Genomic DNA, 6,472 nt, shown 5'->3' with positions numbered 1-6,472 from the left:
CATGTTGATTTTTGTAGTTGACTACCTTATCTACTTTTGTTGCTTAAATAGTTTGAAAACATGTTATCATTACTTCACAGTACATTGTGTAAATGTACCTATGTACTCTAATAAAACTGTGGTTCCCGTCCCTACAGGCAATTTACAAGTTTCGTTTTCAGCATTTAACTGCGGAACCTTAATAAAAACAATCATAAAAGTTGGGCAAAACGAATCCAACGAAACAACATTCAAACAAAACTTGAAAGGGAATATTCAGAAACAACAAACGGGCAATATATTTTCCTTATTGCGAACAAAAAATTCGTTAGTATTGCGTGCCTTTTGGAATACTGGAACATTGTCATTGCTGACATGAGCCGGACCGGCGACACGTGACGCACGCGACCGCCGCACGACGCCGCACGATACCGTCACGTCAGCCGCGTTTCTGCCATCCGTCATACGCTTTATGAACACTGCACTGCGTTATTAGCCTCACTAAAATTTCGCCACGCTGCCTTAAAATACCCTTCTATCTATCAAGGTATTTATAGACAGAATTTAGCTCAACCCTAAAATATTCCGCAACGCTAAAACCCGCATACCAAAAATTTTCATAACGGTACAAATGTTTTATGTGGTACAAAATAATGAGATGCGGTACATCGCCGCCATAGCTGACGGAATCTAGGCTACATAGCTCACTAGATAGCTACACCGAAATCTGTGAATTATGTACGGCGGATTTACAAATACCTGCCTACGCAGTAGGCCTTAATAAGATTCAAGTTACCTGCATATTTTGTCTGTATTTTCTCCTTAATGAAGTACAAAAGCAACTGATTATAATCTTCTAGGAAGGCGAGCTAATCCCCCAAGGTTTTCTTAGTTACAAATTCCATTAAAATCAGTTATACTTCCGAAGTAATAAAACTTAAAGTTACGGAGTTGGGACACTGTTGAACAAGTACACAACATAAATAGTTGAAGCATTGTGGTTTGCTCATTAAAATAATAGTGTTTAGGTACACAGCGTGGTGTGTCGCATGTCGGAGCGAGCTAGGGCGGTCGACACGCGAGCCGCTCCGCGCGGCGGGCGAGCGCGCGTCGGCACGCTGGATTTTTCAATTGATTTCCAATTAAGTAGCGACACGGCCACCTGTGCCTGCATATTGATATATTATTCAGGCGCATTACGTTTGAATGTCAATCGATTCGCTGTCGAATGAAGTGATACACTGATAAATGGTTCAATCTGTACAAATGGAGCGCGTTCCGTTTTACATATTTATTGAATTGTGATATTTTTTTTAATGTATTTTATATAGCGTATATAGGTAATATAGGTGGTGGGTGGGGGGAAGTCCTGTAGATAAGAATGATAGATAGTGTATGTGATGCGTCTTGTTTATCTGTTTATGAAAGCAGCACTCATTCATTATTGTCTCCAGTTATTAAAACCATAAACTATACGCACCATAGTTAGATAAATAGTCATCGTTATTATTTGCAATAGATATTGCGTCACTAGTTCGCATGTACGCGGCAAACAATTTATGAGTTTGGTATTTGCGTTCTCAGATATCTGCCGTTTAATATTAAAGTGGGAGCCAGCGAAACAACAGACAGCGTTGTTTACCGTGTAAAAGGAAATTATTTGTTGCTTCCTAAATAAGGGTGAATCGTTCATAAAATGTAAGTGTAGGTAGGTATGAGTAGCTAGTAATGTTTGCGCGGGTAAGTCGCGTGTTTATCGAGCGCGCGCCGATGCGCCCGGCACGACACCACTCCAAGGATAATGATTTGCGGCAACTAGAAAAAGCCAGGAGGGGAGGGACTTCACGAACTTTTGTCTTATCTCTCGTTTATATCTGTGAAAACTATCGTTATATTTTTGTGGAGAGAAGCTCGAGGTTGTGCAACTTTACTTTTAGTTTACTTTAGTGTAATAGTTATATGAATATTGAAATATTTTAATGGTTGTTACCTACATATTGAAGTTTCGTTCCAAAACAAAATCCATGATTTTTTTCCCCAACCAATAAAGTTAGCGAACACAAATTCGCACGTAACATGACTAACAAAAATTTCCCACAACAATTTCATAACAATAATTTTCCTTTTGTGAAATTACTTTCGGAATTTGTTAATATTTCGTCAACGAAGTTATAATACCACAACGTGACATACAAGTCACTATCGCTGGAATTTAGCTATTCCCTTGAGACGTGGAGGATCGAAACACACACACACATACATGTACCATGTACACATAGGTATATATACGTGTATGTAGTCACCCACACTACCACGTGTAAGTTAGCGAGGCCTAAAAAGGGACGTTCCTTGATCCCGGTTTCCGGGATTTGCGCGATGGCCCGCGATTGTCGGCTCCCCCGGGAAATGTGCCCGCATTAGATATTTACCCTGCACATTATAATAAGGAAAAGTTTGCCCGTGTTGTTATTTGTGAGATAAAATTTCAACTGTAAGTTTCATAATTTAAGATTTATGTGATGATGGCAAGTTCTTTGTTCGCTGAGTGACTCCGGCTTAGTGCCAGCAGTCATGTGAACGTAATGCCTCCATTTAAAAAGCTATTTACTGATAAAGACATAAACTTGTTGGAGCTTTCATATTTTATTAAAATAAAATTCTGTCTGCATACTTTATTCCATGTAATAAAGTCACAATTTTAGAACCGAACGGAATATTTATGAGCGCGATATTTCTGTCTCCACAGAAATAATGTAGGAGCTTCGGAACCGGCTTGCAATTTATTTGGTTAAAAATGTAGTTGTATATATGTAGTTAGTGTTGATAAATCCGTGAACAAGCGACACAAATGACGGCGCTTCGTCATTCAGCGCTCATTTACATCAAGCGGTGAGCACGTGCCTCGTGCCTCGCTACTTACTACAGAAGTAATCTCTTGAAGAATTTTAGTAAGGAAAGGTGAGCTGTAGGGGTATAAATACAAGGTTTGTAGGTAGATATAGTTATTAGCCAATGTCGCCAGTATTGAAGTAATAGGTTGATTTGAAATTTGTAAACAAGGGATACTCGTTTCTAGCCATACATACAATATTTCATAATATCTCTGCTGTCTCGTGACCGCTTACTTGTCCTATGTAATTCTCAACACCTATATATGTACTTTCAGTGAGGAATACATAGTTTAGGCATGTTTGGTGTGTGCTAAAATTCCTATGAAGGTAGGTTTAAACGAATAAGAACTAGTAAATAAAAAAGAAAGAGAGTCTTCAGGCGAAATATATAGCTACAGATTTATAATTTTATTCAGGGTGATATAGCTTACATATCCACCCAAATCTTGCGACCATTTGCGTGCGGCGAAGACAGATGTAGTAGTGACGGCGAACAAATCACGCCGGGCGCGTCGTGACGCGGCGTGACGCGTCAACACGCGTCGTGCTCCATTATTCACGCAGAGTACACGTAGTGGCACCACGCGCGTTTACAACATGGTTCCCACGCGGTTCTGTGTACCTTAAAGCAGAATAAATGTTTGTTTTATACAAAAATGTGGAAACACTGAGGATTACTCGTTGTGTTAAACCTACTAGAGTGTAGAGGCGGTGAAATATGTTCACGCACTGTTGTACAGATTTGCATGATATTTAATGGTCGCTACGTAACCAATTAATCATTTTATTTCAGCCCAGAAAACATGTTCATCAAAACTTAGTATTTTGCTAGCCATTGAAATATATTTCAACTACTGATTAAAATTCGCTAATAAAAATTGATGGAATTCAAAAAGAAAGCTATTTCGTGTAAATAATGAAGTGGTATACTACTTCTGCCCCCCGACCGCGCCTGTCCCAGTGGGTGCACAGTTTATAGCCACGACTGCATTACGTCTCGCTTTTATTCCCTACAAATGATTTTAATTTTTTCGTGACTTTGTGTAGGGTGTGGCGCGTGGCAGTTTATCGTGCTTTGTGGACCCAAGGGGCCATTCATTATGTTCGTAATAATAAGGTTCTATTAGCACTTCGTGTTATGAGCTTTTGGTTATGCTGTTCTTTTCATGAAGTATCTGTAAAGACATAAATACATGTGTCACCATTAGGGACTTATTTACAACAAGGTGATGGTTTCTCGACGTCATCATTATGTTCGAAACATTCGTCATCGTCAGGATTTAATTTAAAGTCTACGTTTTATGCGGTTTTGTGAAGAAGTTTTCCTCGGAACGTGGGTGAAACCGCATGGAGCAGCTAGTGTAAAATATAAGAACGAGTATATAAGTATTTTGTTATAGGTTGCCTGTGTAAGCTCAGTGCTAAAGGAGAAGTCTATTTTGGTGGGAATGATAAATGAGAGTCTACATAATTTAGTGTTAGTATACAATTCACATTAGTGATGAAGATGTATGATCGAGACGATAATATACAAATTACCTACTTGTACGTTTGTTACGAAACGCTACATCATATTATTGTAGAAAAATAGATTTGGAAAAGTTTTTCTATTATTTGTAATATCGTTGGTTCTAGAAGTTGTTGCGTGACTGTTTGTAGTAAATTTGTCTTTTCTAGGATTATACTGAGTCTCTGAATAACCAATAAGATAAGTATCGCCAATATCCTATCAACAATCAAGATAGTCAGTGTTCCTTTTTTATCTGACGATACCTTTCCTACCAGTGCGACACTATATATTTTAGTGTACTGAAGTAAATTTCAGAAATAGGCAAAATGCGTAATGTAGTGTGTAGTTTTATAGTGTGTAAACTAATAAACATTCCACAGTTATTAGACCCAGTCATATTTTGTGCTATCCTAATACTGCTACATTTAAATGGCAATACTAAACGAAATTATAGCACGATAAAACGTCTGCAACTTACGACAGCTCTGAACGCTATATCACTTAATATTCCAGACCAAATGAGGCACTAAAATGTATACATATACACCGTATATACGTACTGTATACATTATATACATTCCCGACAACGGCACGGAATTTATCTTAAAGCAATAATATACCGTATTGACGTAGCATATTCGTAGCGGCGTCGTAGCGTCGTAGCGTCGTAGCGAATCGTAGCACGTCTACGATATCGTAGACGGGAATATAAAACGGGCTAGGAATACCAAATTAGGGATTGTTGGTTGAGTCATTACTTTATAGGTCGTTTACACAATGCCATGTATTGCTGTGTTAGGCTTTGTAGATTTATGGAGGAAGCTGTAGTTCACCTATTTACTAATAAACATTTATTGATTTCATAATAAGAATTAAAAGCCATGCTGTCAACGTAACGTAATATTATGTTTTTAAGAATAAGGGGTAGGTACCTATATATTTATTAACCGGCTTCCCAAAAAGGAGGAGGTTATCAATTCGGCCGGTATGTTTTTTTTTTTTTTCTATGTATGTACATCGATTACTCCGAGGTTTATGGACCGATTTACGTGATTCTTTTTTTGTTCGACTCGGAATAGCTGCCAGTTGGTCCCATAGTCATCAGGTCAGGATCTGATGATGGAAACCCTGAGAAATCGAGGGCAACCTTCGAAAGTTGTAGGCATACATAGGGTAAAAACTTGATACTCAGGTGTACGCCTAAAAGCACTATTCAACAGTGAAGATTTGGAGCTGATCTGATGATGGAAACCAGAGAGGGTCGAGGGAACTCGACAACTGAATATGTAAACTACCTCGTGTTTGGGCTTAAATTATTTGTATTGACAAGACCTTTGCAACAGTGAAGGTTTGAAGCTGACCTGATGATGGAGACCAGAGAAAGTCGAGGGAACTCGACAACTGAATAAGTAAAATACCTCGTATTTTGACTTATATTCTTTGTATTGATGAGAACTTCCCACTTGTATGGATAGTGACAACTATACGTATCACTGAAAAGCTTTAAATAAAAAACTTTTTTACAAAAAAATTAAACCGACTTCCCAAAACACTAAAAAGCAAAAAAAAAAACTATTTTTAGGTGCATCGGCCTAGAAGTCGGTGGCAAAATTAACTTAGTGACATCCATTAGACACCGAATTCTAGGCCGATGCACCTAAAAATAGTTTTTTTTTTGCTTTTTAGTGTTTTCAAATTTTAAATTCTTGCGTGTCTCTGTTAACCCAAATAGTCTTCCAATTATATGCATAATTTACACTAGCTGAAATACTTACATATCTAATGACAACTGTACCTTATATCATTCTCCTCAATGGCACTAACGTCTCTATTCTCAGTACTATCCCATTAAACCTCAATAACACGACACAATCAATGTACCACCACAATAATATCGAATCACCTCTGTACCGTCAGCAGCGAGTCTCAAGGGACCAGGCGGAGAGCTCGCGTTTATTTGCTGACCTTACAGCGCTGTTGCTGTTTACTCGGACGATGTTAGGATAGCGGAGTGAAGGAAAATACTACAAGGATAGGTATGTCTAGTTGTATGAGGTTGTAATGGATTTCTAGATTATAAGGTCCTTTAAAT

This window comes from Helicoverpa zea, chromosome 10 (genome assembly GCF_022581195.2).
Source record: "Helicoverpa zea isolate HzStark_Cry1AcR chromosome 10, ilHelZeax1.1, whole genome shotgun sequence".
Classification (NCBI taxonomy): Eukaryota; Metazoa; Arthropoda; class Insecta; order Lepidoptera; family Noctuidae; genus Helicoverpa; species Helicoverpa zea.
This window is presented reverse-complemented; position numbering follows the sequence as displayed.